Source organism: Schistocerca serialis, chromosome 5 (assembly GCF_023864345.2).
Source record: "Schistocerca serialis cubense isolate TAMUIC-IGC-003099 chromosome 5, iqSchSeri2.2, whole genome shotgun sequence".
In the NCBI taxonomy this organism is placed as follows: Eukaryota; Metazoa; Arthropoda; class Insecta; order Orthoptera; family Acrididae; genus Schistocerca; species Schistocerca serialis.
The window spans coordinates 540,244,656-540,271,655 of NC_064642.1; positions in this window are offsets into that span (position 1 = coordinate 540,244,656).

Genomic DNA, 27,000 nt, shown 5'->3' on the forward strand with positions numbered 1-27,000 from the left:
TCGGTTACCACTTCATAATTTTGACTGGTAGATTTGACATTTATTCTTTAAACAAAAGTCTCCTTCATTTGATTCTACTCACATTTGAATCTACACACAAATCTAAATGAACTAGGTAAATGGTCAAATGGTCTCTTATTTCATTTTACTGTGGGGCACACTATGCGGAAGTTGGTGGGATGACCATTCTGCGCTCTCTCTCTCTCTCTCTCTCTCTCTCTCTCTCAAACCAAACAAATAACTTTATTTAAAACATGCCCCTCTCCCCCCCCCCCCCCCCCCACACACACACACACATAAATTTACTCAAGGCGCCGCTATTCTATTGGATACGCAAAGCGCAAATGCGAGAAACCAAGCAGGCTATGCAGTGGGCTGCAAGTTGAGAGTTCCATAAGCAAAATCAAAGACCGGAACAAAAGAATTACACGTTATCCAACTTATTAGTCCGTAAAGCGAATTAAAGTGTGTTTCGCCGGCCAGTGTGGCCGAGCGGTTCTAGGCGCTTAAGTCCGAACCGCGCAACCGCTACGGTCGCAGGTTCGAATCCTGCCTCGGGCATGGATGTGTGTGATGTCCTTAGGTTAGTTAGGTCTAAGTAGTTCTAAGTTCTAGGGGACTGATGACCTCAGATGTTAGGTCCCATAGTGCTCAGAGCCATTTGAACCATTTTTAAAAATGCGTTTCTACAGAAACTGCTGCGATCTGTGCTGTCTCTACTGAGCCGATGCTAGGGCAAGTGGCAGAAGCAAGCAATGATGCTTCTCTCATCAGAAAAACCTTTGGTTTCAACGCGACAGGGATGGCTGAAGGCCATCGTTATTCTAAATAATTAAATGGTTCAATTGGCTCTGAGCACTATGGGACTTAAAAGCTGAGGTCATCAGTCCCCTTGACTTAGAACTACTTAAACCTAACTAACCTAAGGACATTACACACATCCATGCCCGAGGCAGGATTCGAACTTGCGACCGCAGCAGCCAAGCGGTACCGGACTTAAATACTGAGTGTTTATCCAAACAAAGTAAAAATTCAACACCTAGTCAGACCGTCCAGTATCGTAAACGTGGTGCTCTCTTACACAAAACTATCACAAAATTTTCAAACATTACGAGAGACGTAAAATGCTTACACTAAGAATTCCACTAATGAGTTCTTGGAGTGATTAAGTATAGTTCCCATGTCTCTACTAAGCCAGGAGTCACGCTCAGATGACACGTGGTGTGAGCAATAACCGTCAGTGTTCGTGCAATGAAAACTTGCAGAAATCGCGCCCCACTCATTTCATAAAATTTATCTTAATGTTTTAACACTAAAGAACACTACAAAAGCGAAAAACCGATACTACTGCAGCGCTCATTCTCTGTTTGCACGACACGTGGCGCGAACACAACACGTAAAAAAATTCACAAAATAAGTACATACACTCCTGGAAATGGAAAAAAGAACACATTGACACCGGTGTGTCAGACCCACCATACTTGCTCCGGACACTGCGAGAGGGCTGTACAAGCAATGATCACACGCACGGCACAGCGGACACACCAGGAACCGCGGTGTTGGCCGTCGAATGGCGCTAGCTGCGCAGCATTTGTGCACCGCCGCCGTCAGTGTCAGCCAGTTTGCCGTGGCATACGGAGCTCCATCGCAGTCTTTAACACAGGTAGCATGCCGCGACAGCGTGGACGTGAACCGTATGTGCAGTTGACGGACTTTGAGCGAGGGCGTATAGTGGGCATGCGGGAGGCCGGGTGGACGTACCGCCGAATTGCTCAACACGTGGGGCGTGAGGTCTCCACAGTACATCGATGTTGTCGCCAGTGGTCGGCGGAAGGTGCACGTGCCCATCGACCTGGGACCGGACCGCAGCGACGCACGGATGCACGCCAAGACCGTAGGATCCTACGCAGTGCCGTAGGGGACCGCACCGCCACTTCCCAGCAAATTAGGGACACTGTTGCTCCTGGGGTATCGGCGAGGACCATTCGCAACCGTCTCCATGAAGCTGGGCTACGGTCCCGCACACCGTTAGGCCGTCTTCCGCTCACGCCCCAACATCGTGCAGCCCGCCTCCAGTGGTGTCGCGACAGGCGTGAATGGAGGGACGAATGGAGACGTGTCGTCTTCAGCGATGAGAGTCGCTTCTGCCTTGGTGCCAATGATGGTCGTATGTGTGTTTGGCGCCGTGCAGGTGAGCGCCACAATCAGGACTGCATCAGGCACACAGGGCCAACACCCGGCATCATGGTGTGGGGAGCGATCTCCTACACTGGCCGTACACCACTGGTGATCGTCGAGGGGACACTGAATAGTGCACGGTACACCCAAACCGTCATCGAACCCATCGTTCTACCATTCCTAGACCGGCAAGGGAACTTGCTGTTCCAACAGGACAATGCACGTCCGCGTGTATGCCGTGCCACCCAACGTGCTCTAGAAGGTTTAAGTCAACTACCCTGGCCAGCAAGATCTCCGGATGTGTCCCCCGTTGAGCATGTTTGGGACTGGATGAAGCGTCGTCTCACGCGGTCTGCACGTCCAGCACGAACGCTGGTCCAACTGAGGCGCCAGGTGGAAATGGCATGGCAAGCCGTTCCACAGGACTACATCCAGCATCTCTACGATCGTCTCCATGGGAGAATAGCAGCCTGCATTGCTGCGAAATGTGGATATACACTGTACTAGTGCCGACATTGTGCATGCTCTGTTGCCTGTGTCTATGTGCCTGTGGTTCTGTCAGTGTGATCATGTGATGTATCTGACCCCAGGAATGTGTCAATAAAGTTTCCCCTTCCTGGGACAATGAATTCACGGTGTTCTTATTTCAATTTCCAGGAGTGTAAGACTTACGGAAACACAATTCCTATTCTTAATCTACACCACTTTCTATCCTCATTTGCTCACAGAATGCATTCCTCTGGACACTGAAGGTGCCACGTGGAAAATCGCACCAACATACGGTGCACATCACAAAGAAATTACCATTAAATATTAATTTCTCCATACAAAATTTATACCTCGAATTGAAATTATCTATACTATAATGACAGAGAACTACTTGCTCATGCTAGTACAAGGCCGTTATGACTATGACCTAGAAAAGAGCTTAGTCTGTCAAAATTAGAACAATTGTTGCCTCTTTCAGTACTCCTACACCTAGACTGAAAGTAACTGCAACGCCCAGAAACGTATCAAGTAGAATATCGCATTGTTATCGTATCTTACCATACCGCAGCCGCAGCGCCTCCGCGGCTTGTCCCCCCTCCAGCACGCTCCATCTGACTACCACGCCACAGGGCTCCTGGCCGGACCCACAGTCCCTTGCTCGAATCTCTCGCGCTCATTGGCTGAGGGCTTACCGGTGCCTTCTCTGCACTAAACAGACTGTTTAGTCTGCATTGAGAAGACTACTGCCTTACTACCTATCTTCGGAGCTACATACACGCTTCTAGTTCTTATTTCTTTCACACATCATTACTCTCTGACACATAGCAGGAGGATCATGAAAAGGATCAGGAAGTCTAACCCAGCACGACGTTTGTTGAAATAAAACACTGGTTTATTCCATACTTCAACGGCCTTGCCGCAGTGGATACACCGGTTCCCGTAAGATCACCGAAGTTCAGCGCTGTCGGGCGTGGCCGGCACTTGGATGGGTGACCATCCAGGCCATGCGCGGTTGCCATTTTTCGGGGTGCACTCAGCCTCGTGATACCAATTGAGGAGCTACTCGCCCGAACAGTAGAGGCTCCGGTCAAAGAAAACCATCATAACGAGCGGGAGAGCGGTGTGCTGACCACACGCCCCTCCTATCTGCATCCTCAACTGAGGATGACACGGCGGTCGGATGGTCCTGATGGGCCACTTGTGCCCTGAAGACGGAGTGCCTTGTTCCGTACTTATGTCCAAGAGTTGGGGTATGCAAATAAATAAATAAAAATAAAGACTTATATTACGTTAATACTAACTTGTAATTAACTAAATAGTTCATTATCTATTTGCAACTGTCATTCTTGTTGCTGACAAGAGAGTTTCGTCAGTGAAACGTACTACTAGTACCGCATCAGAGCTACCAGCGAGAGGACAGAAATCGGCCTGAAATCAGGGCCTGATTCTGCAATTACTGTTTGGTGAGAAAAACTGGAAGTGTAACTCCTGTACTGTCTGCTACTCATCTATTGTCAGTAATCAGTGCAAGGTGCTAGGTACCTTCTGTTTATCAAAAGTGACCGTGACGTTACTGGAGGTCAGCTGATTTAACTCCATTTTAACTGCCGCCTTGATAAGCGGGTCCTATCATTCTATTTTGAGAATGGACAATGTATGAATAGTGATCTGTTTTGCGAATTCTTCAGTGTTTGGCAGGCTGGGTGTATTGCTATTAATATCTGTGCGTTCGTGCCCTTAAGCGATAATATTGTCAAAAACTTGCGCCTAATTCAAGGTTCTGCTGCGGTAATTGTTGGACTATTTGTTAAAGTATTCAGTGGTGTAAGCGAAGTACTTTATGTTATTTAAAGGAATCGCCATATTCAGCTTAAAATTGGGCGGTCGTAAGTACTGCCATTTTAAAATTGGATAATAAATTCAGCTGTATGTTGGGGCTATGTAGAGTGAGATATAACACTATTCGAAGACGGATTGGTGTGCGCTAAGTGCACTTAAAATTTGTTTTAGTTTGCTAGCAGCTGTCTTCTAACGGCCAACTGTTTGAGCTTGGTTATTTCCTCTAGGTAGTTCTCTTACACTTGCTGACTGTATAGCCCGCTCGTCTGGGGCGGCATTGGGTATTCTAACCACGTATGGGCAACAGAAACTACCATTCTAAGCAACTCCTTTAAGTAGCTTGGCCTCGAGTACGGCTCCCACCTGTATCTTAAAGCTCACTCAAGTCGCCAAACATTTCCCAGTCTTCGCTATGCGATATCTTATTGTTTACATAACTGCAGTATTCCAATTGTAAAATTTTATTGCACCTCCCTAAATCCTTTTGTTACGCCAGTGCCACACGGATTCTCATTCGAGACATTAGTTTGTTCTAGAATGGGCTTCCGGGGGTCGTGTATGATCCGGTGGTCTGTGATCGGATCAGTGTCTGTGAGGTGTCTGAGCCCGATGGAATTGGTGGTAACCCGAGGAATAATGAAGTTATACATTTCTTTCGTAATGGATTTCTAGCCCGTAACTTATTAAGCCACAGTGTGTAACAGTTGTGTCAACTAAGTTTTGAGGGAAGCTTTAATCAACTGATTGATCTGTGTGGTCTCTCCTTTCATTTATCATCAATGGATTACCTGACTAATCGGAGCTGTTTAGCTCATTTAAGTTCTTGTTGCCCTGCATATGTTTGCTAATTCATTGTATTAATATTGAATTGCTTATATGGGCCTAGAAGACTGGCATGATGCATTTAATTTCTATTGCTGTTAAACTGTTTAACTTTTATAGCTGTCTGGGACATTAGATAACTAATCTGAAACTTTTCTTTAACTGGCCATGATTCTGCCTTACTCAATTTATTTGTAAACCAAATAACTTTGTATGGTTTTCCTTTATCTTAACAGTGCCTTTTCCTTCATCTTAACAACACCTGGTCCGATTAATTTGAAATTTTGCTTGATTGGCTGTCATTGCTGCCTTGGTATATTTTTAAATTAACTTCTAAGAAAAAAATTCACTTATTGTAAGTTAATGAATGCCATTTAATGGGTTACATCGATAGTAGATCGGTGGTCAATGTTATGGTTGATCAGTGTATGTCCCAACACTTAAAATATACAGCAGATGGTTCATGACCCATCCTAAAAATCTTTCAGTGATTTTTAATTTCTGAAATTTGTCAATTTATAGTTATTTATAATAGTGAACCATCAGCCTATAGGCCCATTTTCATAGACGGAACACTGAACGCGAACAAGTGTCGCAGCTTACTAACAGGCCAACTTCGACGGTAGAAGACATTCCTCTGCGGACTGGGAGGAACCTGTAGTACCAATATGGTGGTTTTCCAGTCCATAGTGCACGAAGTACTATAGCATGTTTTCACAATTGTTGCGGTGCAGGTTTAGTGATTTACCTTGCATACATACATACGAATGTGTCAATTGTGTTTCTGTTTTCTTGTTTTGACCACACAGATACTGCACTTTCAGACAAGGTTCGTACACTCTTGTTAAAGATGTTAGCTCTTTACATAAAAATACAAACGTAAATATTTAAACATATAGAAAAGTACAAATGATAGTGAAAAATAAAATAAAAATTAGTAATAAAATCTAATTGTCACTGAATGAATTTTTCTATATATTCATGGTCGTATAAACCTTTTATCTTGTCACTGCCTGCCTCTTTGATCATCTGATGGAGTATATTGCATAGCAGTATGTCTTGGGGTGCACTTCTTCCACGTGGTATTGACAACCTTTTATTATATCTTGTTTTTCAGAAAAAAACTTGCAAATATCTTCACAATAAAATTGCGAGTTCAGCTCGCTCTTCATGATTCAGACACTCAAACTCCAAGGTTTTCCAGTAAGTAGTAGCCTAGAAGTTTTTTACATTGGCAGAATAGTGCGATGTAGGAGCACCTGCGGAGTGACATTGGTTGCTGTGGATGTACAGCACCTTACTATTTATCATTTTAACTTTCACCTTGACAGAGTCTACTATGACAGAACTTACTTTTCAATAAATCTAGCACAAATTCTCACCATCAATCATCAACTAAGACTTTCCACTAGGGAGATCTATTCTTGCGCTCCCGATTCACAAGAAATCCATGCCCATGAAACCGTTTAACTATAAGAGTGTGCAAAATATGGCTCTGCTTCCAAAATCTACCTTAATTTGTGCCTGCATTTGTATACCTTGAGATCTACCATCAACAGCGCCAGAAAAGGCACAAGTCTTTGCTGACAGCGTGCATCTTTCGTTGTCCCAATTATCCTCAAAAAATTGCTTGCCATCACATTAAACATTGAACCATTGTCGATTACTACAGTAGTAGGAATTCCACCAATTAGCACACCAATACCTACCTGAACAATTTTGTCACACTACTCTTTCCACAATTCAAAGACACAGTAGATGTCATCTCTGATATCAGTGCCATCACTGTAAAACACAAATGAACCGATTGGTTTAGGTTAGTGCCCACACACCACACTGCGACTGACTTCAGGGAACGTGATGAGGTCGTGCTTAGCTTGATGAACTAGCCGGGAAGGAGGGGCATTCTTCCATCACCTCCACACTACGAGTACGGCATGATTCTGTTGTTGTTGCCGCCATTCTGAAGGTGGCCTGTGATCAGGCTTTGTCTGTTGCTCGAGTTATTGGTATTTATATTAGCTGGCGGAAGATTATGTTGCCACTGACTCCCAAACTCAGCTTGCCATTGATTGCGCTGATGACCATTGTGGTTCATATTATATCGTGGGCTAAACCAGTTAATGTTTCTCTGCTGCTTATTGAAATGCATCGAATTCTGAGCATTTTGTGGTCTGTTACTATTTACAGATCAGGGATGTTGTGTTGTGCCATTGCCACGACGGTCAGCGTTTTGGCCATGATCGTTGGTGTGGCCACTGGAACGCGCAGATTGTACGCCACTACTGCCGCAGTTGCTCATCGAATTTTCCTCTGTTCGCTCTGTAGAGTCTAATATTGACAAGAAGTGTTCTAGGTTGGATTCTGGGACATGACGTAACTTCTCACAAATACTGAACGGTAAATTTACTATTGGTATTCTTAGGACGTCTCTATTCGAAATCGGTTCACCATATATTGCGTTTTGTTTATGTACCGTTAAAAAGAATTTCGCAGGCTACCTTGCTTGCTATTATATTTTTCAAGATTCAAGTTCTTTGTAAGCCGTGCTGTTTTCCATGGTTTCCTCTGGTCAGAGGGATGCATTGCCCCGAATGTAGGCTGTGGTGAACTGCATCTTCTGACAATCTGTCCGTGTTTTTCGCAAAATGCCGTGTACACGTCACCTGGTCCAGAAATTAAAGACAGTGTGCAATGCACACTACTCTTTACTGTTAACAATTCCCCACATGTGCCATTCATTTATGCGGTCACGTCAGCCTGCCACTCAAGGAAGTCCTTTGTTATGGTAGAATTTATTTGTTAAAGTCAGTATTAAGTTCCTACCTGCTCATACTCGGTTCAGATGCTACTTGGACACTAGCCGATTGAGCTGTAAATCTTAGTTCAGTATCTAACTTTTCGTCAATCTCCGCATCTTTATCATTAACCCACTACGAAAACATTTCCTAAAATTTCTTTTCCTGAGCACTGAATTGTTCCTACAACTGTTTATCTTCGTTAACAGTCAGTCTGTAACAGATTGTTAACTTTCGTAGTTAATTGCAAACCGGTTTGCTTGCTTCAGTTTGAGTGATCTGAGGTGAACAAACATGAGCTGGTAATTCCATGATTGCTTCTGGTATATTTCTGATTTTTTCAAGTCCGAAATTTCAGTTGAAATATTTTTTTAAATGACTATAAATTTGACTATATTTCTCATATTTCTCTTGCGCTAATTTGTCTCGGTTTGGATAGATTGCTCTTTGGCTAATAGTTTGAAATTTGTATCCATTATACTTGCAAGTTTTTCAGAAAATTCAGGAAATAGATTTGAGGCTTCGAGCGTTTGGGTAGTGACTGGGGTTCCAGTTCGATTCCTATGGAATCAGGACGTATGTCTTCCATTGTCGGATTAGATGTATTGCTCTCTCCGTCATAAAATTCTTCCTCACTAGTATTTCCTGATTCCAATTTTGTAGATTTCCCAGATTTAACGATACCACAAAGAAATATTTCTTACCACTCTAACAAATTTCTGCACTCCTTGTACTTATTTACCAAGAATATGCAGTGAGAGAACGAATCTACGAGGTGGACTGTGCGCGTTTATCTGATGTCGATGCTTCATATTAGCTTCGCGCTAGCGAAATGGGCTACCGTTTACATGACTCTTAAACAAAAGGCGATCATAAATTTAAAAGACTCAAAAATTAAAAATCGCTGAACATTTCTTAGGATGGGCCATGATGCATCTACCGTATATTTTAAGTGTCGAGACATACACTGAGAAGTCAGAACATTATGACCATCGACCTGCTATCAAAATCAACCCGTCCAGACGATAGCAGTGTCAGCCGACGAGGAGTTACCAGTCAGACACAAGTACTGTACATGTAGTACCTGTGAGCATACTGTCCGTATATAGAATGGGGAAGGCGCGCGATTTATCTGAGTCTGATCGAGGGCGGATTTAATGGCTCGGAGGATCGGCAAGCGCAGTTCGAAAAATGCTCGACTTGTCGGGTGTTCGAGGAGTGCTGTAGTGAGTGTCTTCAAGACGTGGCGAAACCAAGCTGAAACCAAGTCCAGACGTCGTCGGATTCAACGGCCACCCACCATTACAAATTTCGGACTCGTAGGTTGCGAACTGTGTCGGAACTAACATCAGACTTTAATGGTCGGCAGAATGAGTATAAGTGCGAAAAACGGTGCAGAGAACACTGCTAACAGTTGGCCTTCGCAGACGATGGCCCATGCATGTGCCAATGTTAACACCACGCCATCAGCAACTACGACTGAAATGAGCACGTGACCATCGGCACTGAACGTTGGCGCAATGGCAGAGCGTTGCATGGCCTGATGAATCACTATACCTTCCTCAACATCTCGATGGGAAGGCGCGAATCCGTCATCTTCCAGGGGAACATCTCCTTGACATCTGTAGTGTGGGACAGAGACAACAAGCGGCGATTCCATTACGCTCTGTGGAAAATTCACGTGGGCAGCCATCGGTCCAGTGGAGCTAGTGCAAGGCACTGTGACGGCCAAAGAGTATCGTACACTGGTTGCAGATCACGTACACCCCTTAATGACGGTCATGTTTCCAGACAGCAGTGGCATTGAAACATCCTGGCAGATTAAAACTGTGTGCCGGACCGAGACTCGAACTCGGGACCTTTGCCTTTCGCGGGAAAATGCTCTACCATCTGAGCTACCCAAGTACGACTCACGCCCCGTCCTCACAGCTTTACTTCTACCAGTACCTCGTCTCCTATCTTCCATACTTTACAGAAGCTCTCCTGCGAACCTTGCAGAACTGGCACTCCTGAAAGAAAGGATATTGCGGAGACATGGCTTAGCCACAACCTAGGGGATGTTTCCAGAATGAGATTTTCACTCTGCAGCGGAGTGTGCGCTGATATGAAACTTCCTGGCAGATCAAAACTGTGTGGAAGGTAGGAGGCGAGGTATTGGTAGAAGTAAAGCTGTGAGGACGGTACGTGAGTCGTGCTTGGGTAGCTCAGATGGTAGAGCACTTGCCCGCGAAAGGCAAAGGTCCCGAGTTCGAGTCTCGGTCCAGCACACAGTTTTAATCTGCCAGGAAGTTTCATACCAGCACACCCTCCGCTGCAGAGTGAAAATCTCATTCAGCAGTGGCATTTTTCAAAAAGATGATGCACCATGCCACCAGCCAGTAGTGTGATGGAGTGGTTCGAGTAAAACAGTGGCTACTTTCAGTTGATGTGCTTGCCCCCAACTTGCCAGATCTGAACCCGATCGAAGACATCTGTGATTCGATTGGACGTGGCGTCAGAGCTCATCGCTCCTTCCCGGAATTTACGGGAATTAGGTGATTCGTGTGCGTGTGCCAACTCTCTCCAGCGACCTACCAAGACCTCATTGCTTCCATGTCACAACGCATCGCCGCTATTATTCGTGGACATACCGGCTATTAGGTAGGTGGCAATAATTTTCTGGCTGATACAGTTCAACAATGATGTCTATCTATAATCCTTGCAAAGGAATTTTTGTTCACACTTTTTTATCAGTTCGTAGTTTCAAATAATTTATCATTCAGTAATTGAATTGTTTTTTACATTTCACGTGTGGCGAAATAAATAAAAAAAATTAAATTTTTGGTTTTTTTGAAAAGAGGAAAATTATGGACATGGAACTGTAACTTTAGAATTTTTGAAAGGCTTTTTTTTTTACGGACTGTATTGACCGGCTTGAATGCGAACAAATTCAGTGCTGCGTGAAATATGCCTGTAATATAATTTACCATTCCGATTAATTACATTTTGAATTCTACGTCATTGTTGATTTAATCAGAGTTCTTACCTTAGACGTAGAATTAGTCCTTCTGCCGCAATATTAATTCTTTAGTCGCCATCGGTGTTCTTCTCTTTGTTGACCGTGTGTATCTTCCTGAGTCGGCATCGGTTCACTTCACGAAGACGGTGGAAACCAAGGAATACAATGCTACGTCACATTAAATAATTCTCGTAAAACTTAGATACTTCTCACTATTTTTTATTCACAACACATAAGAGTTGCTGTGCTCGTCGCACAAACCATAATTACTAACTATATTTCTGCCTTTCCGCACACTCCAAAAATTACGTCCATCCCCCACAAGGCAACAATCGAAAGTGTCTCTTAGCTCCTTCTTGGAGTATGAAACAAAAGAGAATCCAATGTGAACATTACAAAGATTATAATCTACATGCCTCTCAATTTAATCTTTGGCGCAGCCTTTAAGGTATTGTATGTCTCTGCGTCGGAATGTGTCATTACACACAGTCCATTCAGAGGTGTCGATGTTGACTGACATACACGCAATAAAAAGTTCAACTGTAATGTCGTTGAGTAAAGATTTTCAAAACTCCTAAGAAACGGACGACGGATGAGAAAATTTTTCAAAGGAACTATCCTCCAGCCAAAGGACACTGAAAAATGTGAATCAGTTGGACTCTAGACAATTGGCAAACCGTGGACTGGTCATATTATTCCCGATTTCAGTTGTTAATAGCTGATTGTAGGGTTTGAGTGTTGCGCAGACACACTGTGCAAGCTGGTGGAGGCTCCATAATGGTGTCGGCTGTATTTTCGTGGAATGTACTGGGTCGTCTGGTCCAGCTGAACCGATCATTGGCTTGAAATGGTTGTATTGGGCTACTTGGAGACTACTTGTAGCCGTTCATGGACTTTATGTTCCAAACCAACGATGAAATTTTTATGGATGACAATGTGTTGTGTCACTTGGCCAATGTTGTTCACGATAGATTTTAAGAACATTCTCGACAATTCGAGCGAATGATTTGGCTCACCAGAGCGTTCACCATGAATCGCATCGGACATTTGTGGAACATAATCGAGAGGTCAGTTTGTGCACTAACTCCTGCGTGGGCAAAAATTTCGCAATTACGAAGGACTACAGAGGCAGCATGGCACATTGTTTCTTCAAGGAACTTCCAACGTCTTGTTGAGAACATTCCACGTCGATTTACAGCACTACGACGGGCAAAAGGAGGTCCGACACAATATTGGAAGTTATCCTACGAGTTTTTTTCACCACAGTGGAATTATGTCCGTGTGTTCACAGTGATCATTCACGTTCGGAATGTACACTTCTGACGAACAGCGGTCCAAGGGCCTTAGTTACTGTGTAAATCTCATGATACATGAGCCGATGACTACAAGTACTTATTTGGTTAATGGTAGGACCTAGCTATTTGAGTAATAAATGCTTTGAAGATACAGCTGCGGTGTTACATATCAATTATTTACAGTGTGAGCCGCTGTCCCAAGTCCACAAGAAAATATGAGCTTTTCATGTTATGCCGTGGGTAGATTCACTCGTTTCTTTCCCTTGAGGTCCAAACTTGCCACAGAGACGTGCACATTTGTGTCCAAATAATAACTTGTGATCTCTTCTGTCCCCTAAGCCCATTAAGAAAAATTCCATCCCTACCATTTCATTCGTGCTGTGATGAACTGAGGGTGCCACTCGGAGGCCCTGGAGCTCTTATTGTGGGTTAACGGCAGCTTGTTCCCATTCCACACCTTCTATGCTGCAGACTCGCTCCTGATGCCATACTTTTCACATTATCTACACTCCAACTGACAGCATTCTCGCCGTATAAGATCTGATCGCCCAGGTCGGTAATATTAGAGACTAGAGTCGCTGTGTCTAACTCTTCTAAAGCTGTCACTATTCTTAGCGCTCCTATTAAATCATTAGGACATTCTGTCTACACCTTCACTGACGCACCAGGCGACAACCCCCGCAGCAACGCGTGTGGTGCCCCTTGCTCTGCTTCAAGCTGAAGGATTTTATTCGTGCTAAGACTCTCCATCAACTCATACATATTGACATTAAGTTTTCTTATTCTATCCACGAAACTCTCAGTGGATTCGCCCTGTATTTTTGGCATACTATTTAACTGCTCCCCCTGATACTTGCTACGAGTGTCGTTTATTAAGTAATGCAACACATTATTTTTATGGGCCAGTTTCTGTTGAAAAAATGTGAAATTTTTTGTGGGGCATGGTGGAATATTCCCACTTCAACTCCTACCGTTTCGTGAAGTTCTGACAGTTGGTGGCACTTTACTTAGCCTTCAAAGTGGTGTCTGTAACGGAGATGCTTTCCAAACACAGATCTGTCATTGAGATTCTTTTGTCTGAAAACCAGAGCATTGCGGATACTCATAGGCAATTGCAGAACATCTACGGAGACCTGGCTGACATTGATTAGTTGGGCGAGGCATCTGTCATCATCACAACAAGGTCGCTCAAACCTGCCCGATCTCCTACTTGCTAGAACACTGGACTCGCATTCGGGAGGACGACGGTTCAATCCCGCGTCCGGCCATCCTGATTTAGGTTTTCCGTGATTTCCCTAAATCGCTTCAGGCAAATGCCGGAATGGTTCCTTTGAAAAGGCACGGCCGACTTACTTCCCCGTACTTCCCTAATCCGATGAGACCGATGACCTCGCTGTTTGGTCTCTTCCCCCAAACAACCCAAAATCTCCTACTTGCCAGTCGGCCGCACACAGCTGTAACTTCTGCAGCGTTGGAACGTGCGCACACGCTCGTACGAGGTAATCAATGGACTATAAACACCTCGCTTTACAACGGGACGTCTCTGTTGGTGGTGCTGACACACTCGTCCACCACCTGGGGATTCAAAGGCGTGCGCCCGCTGGACTCGTCGCCGCCTATAAGAGGACCTAAAAGCGATGAAGGACAATCTGCGAGAAATAGCTTGAGCGTTACGAGGTTGATCGTGACGGTTTTTTCTCGAACATCGTTACAGGCAATCAAACATGGATTCATTACTTCGAACCGAAAAAAATGGCACTCCGTGGAGGGTCGCGACACCACCACCGAAGAAAAAGTTCGCAGCCGCACCCTCAGCCGGTAAAGTCATGGCAACGGTCTTCTGGGACTGTGAAGGGGTTATTCTGTTTTATGTCCTCCCTCATGGCGCAACGAGAAGCTCGGAAGAGTAGAGTGATACATTCGGGAAAATTAAGAAACGACTTCAGCGTGTTCGTCTTCACACAAATTCAACAAACGTCTCCTTCTCCATGAATACGCAAGGTTCCTAGGCGAGCTCATAAAACTTCATTGGACCATCCTTCCTCATCCACCCTACAGCCTGGAACTGGCACCTTCTGACTTCCGTTTATGCTCTCCGAGTGAAGTAGTACGTGAATGATGTGGAGGATGTTGATGCAGCAACACGTTGGCTTCGGTGTCGATCAGCAGTGCATACAGCCCCTCCCCGTAAGATGGCATAAGGCTGGAAACCTGAATAAAACGATCTTGCTAAAAAAAAAAAAAAAAAGTGTTGAATTATTTATTGAACGCCCCTCCTATTTTGCTTTCAACAACGCTGCAATGAGTCTTCCCTCACCACTGCAAATATTTGAACTTTCCTTAATGCCTTGTGAGCCATACATTGCATCGCATCTTCTGCTAAATGTAAGAGCCGTATGTATCAACTGTGTCCCTGAGCAAAAACAAGCTTCAAAGCAGTCTACATTTTGTCTTTAAATTCTGGAACATCCTCTCCTGCTTCACAAGAAAGTGGATCCACCAGGGTAGCTACACTAGCAACTAGGATGAGCACTAATAAACTAGACGAGGCTTTGTCTTCTTTTACTGTATCCTGCAATCTAAGCAAGTCCATGTTATCTGCCATCTCTGATCCATTAGTCCTAGCAGCGTTTCAATCGCCTCTGCCGAGATAACCAATTGTTGACCTTATTTGCTCATTGTAAAGTTGCAAACGTCCGCCTGTAGAGAGCTGAAGAATACGACGGGAATGGTCTTCTATAGCGATAGATAGCCGATGCCCACGACAACTTAAGTCCCGATCGTAGGTAGAGGCGATGAGTTATGGAAGCGGGGTCTTGCGGAGCCACTGTCGGCTGTGTTGCAGCGGTGGCAGGCGTCGAGGTCTGTAGCGCAGTTTCACGGCGTGACTGGCAATCTGGTTGGAGCCGGAGCTGATCTGCCCGTCGAGGGTTTCTTTCTTTTTTTCTTTGGTGCTATTTCAGTTCCCTCAAATGAGGGCGGGCTGGCAGCGGATAGAAACCACTCTCTAGTCAAAAGTTACATAAACTGTATTCAAAGATGATTAAAATATACGTATGTAAGTTGACAATAACATTTTGTAAGAAAGACGATTTTTACATAAAAACAAATGAGAGTAGTCGAGGATTACATGAAATACACACAGATGGAAAATACTGATGGTTTTTAAAAACTCGTTTAACGATTTTATGCTACAGTTAAAATATAGTCAATGATCAATGTGGATGATGCTATGGTGTAATGGTGATGCCAGGTGACACATAAAAAATTGGCATGATTAAGGTGTGATGATGAGTATGACTATGAGGCCCTGTAGAGGTGCAGGTAGTCACTAGAAGTTGGTAAAGTGGATGAAGGGAGCAGGAGAAAATGAGAAAATGTTGTGAGGCGGAGCGTTGTGATTATGGGTGGAAGGAGGGGTATATCTGTGGACGGATTTCAGCGTAGGGGAGTTGGAATTGGTTAAAATTCTGGCGGTAGAGGATGGATAAGGCATGCACGTGCATAGAAAGTGGAATATCGATGTAGTGACGCAGCTGGATATCTGGATTAGTTATTAGTGGCTGGGAAATTAGTGCTGAGATTGCATTTTGCGATTAATATATCAGATTCGAAGGTACGCTAGGAGGAGTAAGATGTGGGGAGTGGATAAGTTGGTACACGATGCGAGTTGGGGAAGTGTGCGACCTGTTAGTAGTTTTATTCAGTTTCGAGCTTTTTACTGGATGGTAAGGACATGTGTGTACCACGTCAGTCCTCTGCGGAGAGTTAGTCCTAAATAATTTACTGTTTTATTCAGAGGGATGGGCTGGTTGTAGATGGAGAGATGGAAATGTGGGCGGTGCAAACGCCGAGAGCTGCGGCCAGAGCATCTGGCTTGGCTTTCTGTGGACGTACTTTAAGTTTACACGTATTACACTACTTGATAGGGAAATTCAGGTGGCGCTGGAGGGAGGCATGGGAGAGTTGGGGGGTGTGATGAGTGGCTAGGTAGGCGCTGTCTTCCATCATATTGCGGGAGGCATGTTGGGGATGGTAGTTTGGGAATGTCTGCAGTGTACAGAATGTAAAAGAGGGGCGATAGGAAAGAGCCCTGAGGCACACCTACAGTGGGGAGAAAGATTTGGGAGTACGCATGTTTGATTGTAACATGTGTAGGTTTTGAAGGAAGGCTGCTATAAAGGAGACGTAGTTAACTGGGAACACATCGGTTTGCAGCTTGAAGAGCAGTCCAGACTGCCATACCCGGTCGAAGGCTTTCTGGATATCAAAGGAGACAAATTTGTCATGCCGTTTATTCAGTTGATCGGAGATTGGATGTCTAAGGTGAACAAGTTTGTCGTCGATGGAACAGCTGGGTATTGAAAACTGGTAGGTGGGTTGCAAGACGCTGATGACTTAACAATGCTGAGTAGAGGTTTAATGTAGATTCTAGAAGAATATCCATCCATGGACTATTCTAATTACTGCTAGCTTTAATTAGATTCACTCATAAAAATATATAAATTACAATATTCATTTAAAGTTGTGCATGTTTCACGTGTTTTATGTTATATATATTTTGTGTGTCTATGTTATGAACGACTACCTTCTTAAAGCGACATCGCTGCAACTGCGTGGAATAAGAGCCGTGTCTAGTCACAAAATGAACGACGCCTCAGCTCGGGTTGATATGGCGCAATGCTAACCGCTGCCTGGTATTGGGGAAACAAGGCAAATGAAGTCTCGACAGCACTTAACACTCTCGTCCAACTCTTTTTGCGAAGTGTTCTCCAGCCAACTTTTTAGTTAGTGCCTATCTTCTGTGTGCTGCCCAGTGATCTACAACACTCTCTCAGGTCTACACATCTTTGGCCAGTATGTTGCACCCCGATACCTGATGGTTATATCGATCGGGTATATTCCAAGCATTACATACAGCAAATCGACCGATGTGGTGCCGGACGCCTCAGATAGTCTAAGTAGCACACTCCTGCGATCTGTTCATGATGAGAGTGATGTACTAGCTGCAAGGCTCAAAACCGACTCGAGAAGTTCAAGTGGTACATTCTTATGCGCGTGAGTAGTAGTCTATATCATGTCGAATTTAATGTTGCTGGTTTGTGAAGTGTACTTTCGGCTTTTTTTGTAATTAGTCGTATGTGTTCGTTGAAGCTATGTATTTCGTCAATAGGTACCCCAAGATATCTAGTTTTATATTTGTGTTGTTTAATTGCCTGGTGTCTTTGTAGTGAACCTTTAAGCATTATGTACGCTACTTTTTGCTTGTTTTGGTTGCACCATTGTTGTATTGTGTGCAGCATACCATTGGCCTTGTGGTTCAGCATTGCTTTTGTGTTTGCTGATAACACAACTAACAGATCGTCAGAATATGCAACTATCCCGTCTGGACGTTCATCTCCCTCGATTAAATTCAAGAGCGGTGCAGCTGTGATATCCCAGAAGATGGGTCCGCAGATAGAGCCTTGAGAGCTTTGTGGACATCCTTTGATAATCCTTTTTACAACCTTGGTGTTGCCGTCTCGTCGCTCAGCCACTCTGTTCCTACAATGGTCTCGAAGACTATTTTACAGTGATCCGCGTACCTGTAGTTCTTGAAGTCGTGCAAACATTGCTGGCCACCAAAGATTATCAAAGGCACCAGCAATACCAATAAGAATTGCAACTGCGTACTTCTTTAATGTCTGTTCTACAATTTGGAAAACCGATTCCTCGTGTCGTCGATAGATTTTTCCGGTCTTATGCCCAAATGATGTTGACTAGGGCCATGGTGTTCCCCTTGAGCTTGGAGTCGATTACATAGACGCCTCTCATGGACCTCAGCCAAAGTATTTAACAAGCAAATTGGATCTCTATCTGCAGATTTATAACAGTTTCTGTCTTGGCTGTTTTCCCGACTAGGGGCACCCGCCCCAACCTCAAGGCATCATTTATTAGATTTGTCAAATATAAAGTTATCTGCAGTAAGACCTGGTGCCATGTTTCCTAGTGGATATGGACTGGTCCAGGTGCTTTTTTGTTTGTCAGACAGGCAACTGCTAGCGGGACCTCCTCTCACGGGCAGGTGACGGTTTCTGTAGTATAATCCCTATACAGTTTCTGCCTAAGTTGTGTGTATGCATGTGTGTGTGGTTCTTGTTTATCCGTTCGTGGATCTTCATCGTGGAGGAGTTTGCCGAGTAGATATCGTGCTGTTTGTTTCCATCCCGTGTCATAGGTCCGTCATCTCGCCTTAGAGTAGCCAGGACAAAAACGGACTTATTCTCTCAGTTACAAGTGTGTTTATGTTTGGTTGCAGATGTGATGTGACGTAGTGTTCCCAATATTCTTGTCGTGATTAGTACGGTTTTGGATGTAGTTTTTGTGTGCCTGTATTCCTGTAGTCAAATCTGTCTGTCCCGAGCGGTGATCGCCTTCAGGTGGAGCCTTCTCTTCAGTATCATATCCTGTCTTAGTCTAGATAGCTCGGAGCTCCAGGGAGCATCTGTCTAACGATGGTTAATGAAAGTCGGTACGTATTTTCGTTGGGAAATCTGTAATATTTTCTGAAGTCTATATGCCCTTAAGTCTACACATCATCTACGTTTTTCACCCGTTTATCTCTTACACAGTTTTTAATAAACTCCCAATTTGTCCTGCTTAACAGGACTTAGGATGTCGTTGACGATCTGACTTCTGTCATCAGTCCCATATGGCATTGATCTCGGCTGCAGTGATCATCTTCTTCCCTCCTGGGTAAAGTGCTATTTGTTAAACTATGTCTGTGTATGGTTGAATTGTATGGGGGTACTGGGCATTTGTGTTGTCTGGCACTTGGTGTCCGTTATTACTATAGCAGCGTCTCTATCCCCTGTTATCTGATTTTGGAGGACGGGAGGGGCAAACATATTAATTTGCCATTTCTAATGTATGGCTCTTTGATGCTCATGACATCAACGTTAATCTATTGAGATAGCATTGGGAGTTGCGCATTAGCAATTCTACTCTTCATAGCACTGAGCTGTAAGATCTTTACTGCTGCCTTGTATACACGTAGCACCTCACTCCCGTCTGATCTGGCTCAAAGTACACTTTCCCGTGAGCCTTGACAAGGTCTTCATACATTTTCTTAATGTTGAGATCTTCTGAACAGCGTCTGCAGGACCTTTTTCCCATCGTGGACAAGTTCTCTGCCCGAAGGATTATCCTATCCGTCTACTCGGTTTTAGGGAAGCAAATGGAATAACGCTTCTCATGTGTTAGTCGTATAATCAATCTTCATGAAATTTGCAGGATATCCCTTTGCTCGGATCTATTGAGCTTTAAGTTCAGTTCAAAAGCACTGTAGTTTGTTATGACGGTGAGTGTAATTTGACGATTTCTTCTAATGTCATCGAGCATGCTCTGACCTGCCTACCAATCCCATCAGCCTAGTGCACGTCCACGCCAGTTCCAGAGTGCCAAGTCCCCCCATCTCATGGACGCTGTAATGCCACAGCTGGTATCGCACATCAGTGGTGCGAGTTCCCTACAGAAATGCGACACCTAGCTACACACATATCTCCCACGCGTCTTATTACCGAAACATTGTCGCTGTGCCACTGACATTGTAAGGAGTCGCTATCACATAGAACTGATGTTCTCTAGAGCAGGAAACGTATACCACTAGTGAAATTCTGCATCGGCGGTGTGCGGCAAGGAATCCAGACTGCCAGCTGCGATCCGTGGGGCCTCGCAACGGCCTCTGTAAGCACACATGACGTGTACCAGACCTCCTTACCACAGCATGGGTTACCGAATGCTCTACCCTCCGCAACACCAGATGTGTATGGAGAGGGCGTCCTTCAAATTCCCTCAGGTAGGTATCATCACAGTGCAGGTATGACACGCCGCAGCCAGTCTGCTATGTTCCTTACCCGTTCTGTCGATAGAGAGCTGCAGTTTCGTTTTTGCGATGTGTAGTTGGATCCAGACAACTACTGTTCACCAAGTCTCTGCTAACTTTGACATCGTTATTTTGGGCTAGGGATTTCCCCCGAACGCCTTAAGTAGCTGTTAGTGGATGTCTTTAGATGACAGTCTCCTGAGACCGTCAGCAAATACCTATGTGTCCATACAGGATGCACCCTTGATAAGACTCCAGGTAACGCATCTCTTCTCGTAACTGCCACTGTAATTTGCTATTTTGCATTTTCGTAAGCATCATGTGCCACTGTGCGTTGAAACTTGCCTGTCTCTTCCATTAACCCAACCTTGTGCTGACTGAAGAGAGATTGCCCGATGGCGCATACGAGAAGAAGGGGCTGTCGGGTCTCAGTGGCTGCGGCTACGTCCACTTTGCGCATGATGAAGCTGGACTATGTTGTTCAACTGCCAGTTCTTTTCGCTAGCAGCAGAAATGAAAGGGATCACTCACCCCAAGTGAGGCGAGAGAAGATCAACCTTATTGACACCTTTAGTGTCATCGCCACTTCAGTGACAGTACAGTAAAAAGCCACCCCCAGTGATGTGTGAAAAGTAGAGAATCGGTATACATGTCAGTAGGTTATAAGGGTGAAAAGGTTCAGTGAATTAGGAGATTAATGAGTGTCAAGCTATGTGGATCATGACTATTTTCTACGTTTATGTACTTATTTGTTTATGGTATGTGTTATTCTGTGAATTTAATAGATACATGTGAATGATTTTATCGCTTATGTTGTACCTTTTTCTAATTTTTACGCCATTGAAATAAAATGACGGCTTCGTATCCGTAGGTCACACTCACTTGTGTTGTTTATTGCTCCTTACAAGACACAAATCACTCACTGTGTAACTGTTCCATGTACAGTTTTACTCGAAATTCACATTTATTTACAATATGAGCGTACACATATTTCTAGCTGTCTCTTGTCTTATATTAATTAATATAACAATTACAAGGTCGTAATCCTTTTTCTTTCCACAGATATAGATTTGGAAATTTCAGTACTGATTGTTTATAGATATATAGATTCTTACATGTTTGTAATCGTGACATCGAGTCATGTAGGAACAATGTGACCATATTTCATCAGCAGTTCTATACAACTGCTATGATGGTCATTAAGCAACCAGCTGATAATCTAATGACTTTATTCCATACTTTTTGAGTAGAATCCATCCTCATATTGTCTTCAGATCAGAAATGCATAGCAAATAACAGAAAATATAAAAATACAAGGAATTTACAAGATCTTTAACCCACGAAAATCATCATAATGAAACATTTGAAACATGCAGTAGGACCATTTTGGTGACCAAATATGTAAAGACAGTATGTAAAAGACAAAGCTGTCATGGAAGACTAACTGACTAGCTACCACGCGATAACGAGGAAGATAATGTAAGCCACCAGACTGCGATGGTGTGGTGTGTACAAAAGTAGTGCTACGTAGCGACAAAAGCAGATTCTTTTCTTTTTCATAAGAAAATTTACGAAGTGTAAACAATAAGCTTAACGAAGAATATAAATTTATGGTTATATACACAGTTGGCAATAAATCACAACAACGAAAAATAATTAATGTAGAGCCATGAAATTTCGGGACCAACATTCTAAGATCACAGGTTAATTTAAACGCGAGATAAGCCCTGAAAATGTAAAATACTGGTACATTGATCATCGGTGTAAACTACAGAATGTTTGATGCAAGAAGAAAATTTAAGGGTTATATTTCATAGCACAATTTCTGCGCACTTTTCGTGAACACTCCAAGCACGTTCGATCTTCACAAGCAACAGACTTGTGGGCTGTTTTTCTTTTCTATGTGCAAAAAATTAAAAGTTTTTCTTCCTTAAAGCCTGGCCGTTGGACATGAACTCGAACTAAAAATGTATTGCGTTGGCTAACCCTTAAATTTTCTTCTTGCATTACTTCTGGGTATTCAATTTCTTTACATTGTAACACTGATTCTGCAAAAAACGTTTCTAAACGAGTACAGCGTAAACAAGCAAATATCGAAAATAACATTTCTTCCTGATAACAAATTTGTAATTATTGGTATTTTAACAATTTTTATGTTTAAAAAATTTATTAATGTATTTATTTATACCCTAAAAAGTGATAAAACGAGGTTAAACTGCGAAAAGGTCAAAAACGGAGCGGAAAATTTAGTTTAAAAGACGTGGTGGTCTAGGAGACCAGTGTTCCATCTTACTGCTGATTAAACGATGTTCTGGTTACTCTTTCACGTAAGGGTGGCGGATAGTAGCGAGCAGTAAACTATCTATTGTTTGTCGCGCCGGGGCTGGGCTGTGTGTGATGGAAGGTGCAGAGGGGTCCCACCAGGCGCAGCTCTGCGGCGGATGTTCGTTAGTGGCCCACTGAGATTTCATTCTGGCTCGAGTGGCCTGGCGCTCTGGGTCACTCCGGCAGCCTGTCAAACCTGGAGTCAGGCGGTGGCGGTGTAGGCTCCATTTGCGCCGCCATTGTTTTCTGATAAAATATTCGTAGCTCATTATCTCCAGCCTTCATGCGACATCAAATAGTGCAGCGCGGTAGTCGTTAAAGCTTGTAACTATGGACTTCCGTGCAATTCTATCGACGTCCCATGTGTGATCTGCAGTGTATTTGTTCTGTGTCGAGGGTTTACTTGATACACTACTGGCCATTAAAATTGCTACATCACGAAGATGATGTGCTGCAGACGCGAAATTAAACCGACAGGAAGAAGATGCTGTGATATGCAAATGATTAGCTTTTCAGAGCATTCACACATGGTTGGCGCCGGTGGCGACACCTACAACGTGCTGACATCAGGAAAGCTTCCAACCGATTTCTCATACACGAACAGCAGTCGATCGGCGTTGCCTGGTGAAACGTTGTTGTGATGTCTCGTGTAAGGAGGAGAAATGCGTACCATCACGTTTCCGACTTTGATAAAGGTCGGATTGAAGCCTATCGCGATTGCGGTTTATCGTATCGCGACATTGCTGCTCGCGTTGGTCGAGATCCAATGACTGTTAGCAGAATATGGAATCGGTGGGTTCAGGAGGGTAATACGGAACGCCGTGCTGGATCCCAACGGCCTCGTATCACTAGCAGTCGAGATGACAGGCATCTTATCCGCATGGCTGTAACAGATCGTGCAGCCACATCTCGATCCCTGAGTCAACAGATGGGGACGTTTGCAAGACAACAACCATCTGCACGAACAGCTAGACGACGTTTGCAGCAGCATGGACTATCAGCTCGGAGACCGTGGCTGCGGTTACCCTTGACGCTGCATCACAGACAGGAGCGCCTGCGATGGTGTACTCAACGACGAACCTGAGAGCGCGAGTGGCAAAACGTCATGTTTTCGGACGAATCCAGGTTCTGTTAACAGCATCATGATGGTCGCATCCGTGTTTGGCGACATCGCGGTGAACGCACATTGGAAGCGTGTATTAGTCATCGCCATACTGGCGTATCACCCAAGTTGATGGTATGGGGTGCCACTGGTTACACGTCTCGGCCACCTCTTGTTCGCATTGACGGCAGTTTGAACAGTGGACGTTACATTTCAGATGTGTTACGACCCGTGGCTCTACCCGTCACTCGATCCCTGCGAAACCCTACATTTCAGCAGGATAATGCACGTCCGCATGTTGCACGTCCAGTACTGCGGGCCTTTCTGGATACAGAAAATGTTCGACTGCTGCCCTGGCCAGCACATTCTCCAGATCTCTCACCAACTGAAAACGTCTGGTCACTGGTGGCCGAGCAACTGGCTCGTCACAATACGCCAGTCACTACTCTTGATGAACTGTGGTATCGTGTTGAAGCTGCATGGGCAGCTGTACCTGTACACGCCATCCAAGCTCTGTTTGACTCAACGCCCAGGCGTATCAAGGCCGTTATTACGGCCAGAGGTGGTTGTTCTGGGTACTGATTTCTCAGGATCTATGCACCCAAATTTCATAAAAATGTAATCACATGTCAGGTCTAGTATAATATATTTGTCCAATGAATACCCGTTTATCATCTGCATGTCTTTTTGGTGTAGCAGTTTTAATGGCCAGTAGCGTAAATATGAAAGTTACTGATGAGCAGGTAGTCGCGCATCAGCAGGTATGAAACATGGAGCAAACAACATTGGAAGAGAAGTGACACATCTAGACTGGGGTAGAAACATACAGTAAGTAACATCTTTGCAATGAAAAAGTAAAAACTGAACAGTACCTCCTGATGCAGCCTTGTCTAGTACTAATTTTATTTTATTAGTTTTGTTTATTAGTAGAAACTGTTACGTAGGCTTGCTATTCCTATTTTGTGCTGTAGGTTTTCCTGTCTACTCCCTTGTTATTTATGTACTGTTCAGTTTTTACTTTTTCATTTCAAAGATGTTACTTACTCTATGTTTCTACTTCAATCTAGATGTGTTACTTCTCTTCCAATGTTGTTTGCTAACATTTCTTTGGTGATACTACTCAGTAAATGTCTGAAGATGGCCTTGTAAGCGGAAAACCGCTTAACAATAAAAGTAATATTGTAGAACAAAAGCAAACTGGTGCTCTTCATTTATTATAATGTTGTTCTACCAAGAACCGACGGAAGATTCTGTTAACATGATTAATTAAAACAGTATTTAATCAAAATTTCCAGTGCAATAATCGAAAATTATATGAAAATTAATCCATAACTTCATTCAAAATTTAAATTAGAGGCATCTTCTTCACCATGTTAAGAACAATATAGGACATGTTTGTCATGTGGCAGTCCCCTTAAATGATCTAGGTGCCAGGCTACTCATAGAATAACTACAGGAATTTTAGACAAATAGGTTGAGTCTATCATCAAGAAGGGTAGTGGCCAGAAGAGCAGCTAACACGGAGGCGACACACTTTCCCCCGTCGAAATTCATTTCCGCCTTACAACGCGCAGCTCCTGTGAAGTGTTGCAACACGCGGCCGTTCCGCCGGCAGCCCGCACTGCCCTGTCTGTGTCTCGCTGGTTGTCCACCAGCTCCCTCTGCAGACAGAAAGGTGGGGCAGAGAGTGTATTACTGTGCAGTGATAAGGTTGTATGAACAGTGCTAAGACTAGTGTCTGAAATATGATGGTATTAATAACACTAACAGTGTTTCTGAACTGCTTGTACATGAAAACTAGACCTGTTTTAGCCATGTTATCAGTATTGTGGTTTTGCATAGTGTAATGGCATTGAAAGTTAAGTGCATTATTCTTTTCATAATTTTTCAAACACCTTTTACTCGAAACCACAGTTAGCTGCATTATAAGCAAGCGTTACATAAATGCTTGGTTTCTATCAGTATTGACAGAACACGCACAGCCACGCAGAAAGCTGAGTCCAAGAAACGACATTTTTGTAATCACACGTATCAGCTTTGAAAATATCGAAACTAAACTTGGAGACGTTATGGGTCGAGTTACGAGTCCTAATCGATTACACAATAGAAAGGACTTGGAACCTGTCTGATCTCAAGTTGAAGAAAGATGGATTCACGGAAAAAGACAGTAAGACAGTATCGACTGCAGTCACAAACAACCTCAGAAGATGTCAGTTCTTAAGATATGCCGACGCAGACAAACTTAACACAGCCGAAATATGTGCCAACCTGGTAGTGGGGAGAAAGACACGGTAGTCACAAGGACGTTAGCGAGTGCTGACGCAGGTGACACGATATCGCAGCCCACCTGCAGACCCCACACTGCCGAGAATATTAACTTACGATTCCTCTCTAAAAGCTTATCTGCTGCTACCGCACATCAAAGCAGTCCCACCCAGGCAGCAGAAGCCACACGAGCATCCATGTCATCAGACGAGGAATGTGATGTGTCATGTGGAAGATCTGCACCCAAACGATTCCCTTTACAACTAATACAAAGCACGTGGCGACAGGCAATGCGAAGGTGAAGAAAAACAAAACAAAGCAACTGAAAATTAAGACGAAATTTCATCTCATGTAAAATAGACGGTGGAAAACAAACGCCATGAACAAAATGCAATGATGACATAGATTTAAATGTAATCGGAAGGTATGAATTCAATTTGCGAGAACATGGCAAATGAGTGAACAGTCGTCACTTACACATTCCTGGTTTCCAAATTACAACTGAACATACCATTACAGAAATACTCATTAAAGCCAAAGACAGAGTCAAGTACAAAGTCATTCAGGATGTGGTATTACCGTGCATCAAACACTCATTAAAGCCAGAGAGTGAATCAAGTACAAAGTCATTCAGAATATGGTTTTACCACGCATAAAAAAATGAGCAAAGTACCTCTTTGTCAGAAAAAACGTCTTGAGATCACTGACGGTAGTTTAAAGCAGCGGTTTACTGATGTCAACAAATTCGTACAGAAACTGAGCGAAATGGAGGATTAAGTAACTGGCGAAAAGCGGTGTGAATACCATTTGCCACGTGCACACACGGAACTTATAATGTTTGTAGTTAGTTCTGAGTATCAAAAGAGCCAGTAACACGTCAAGAACCTAGAAAAGACCTAAAACAATTGGAATCTAATTTAGAAAATTCGAGTCCCATTCTGTAGTAGGATAGGTTCCAGAAATTTCAGACGTGGCGTAGAGTCAAAGCACTGACATTCAAGCCATTCGTGGTGGAAGTGATTTTA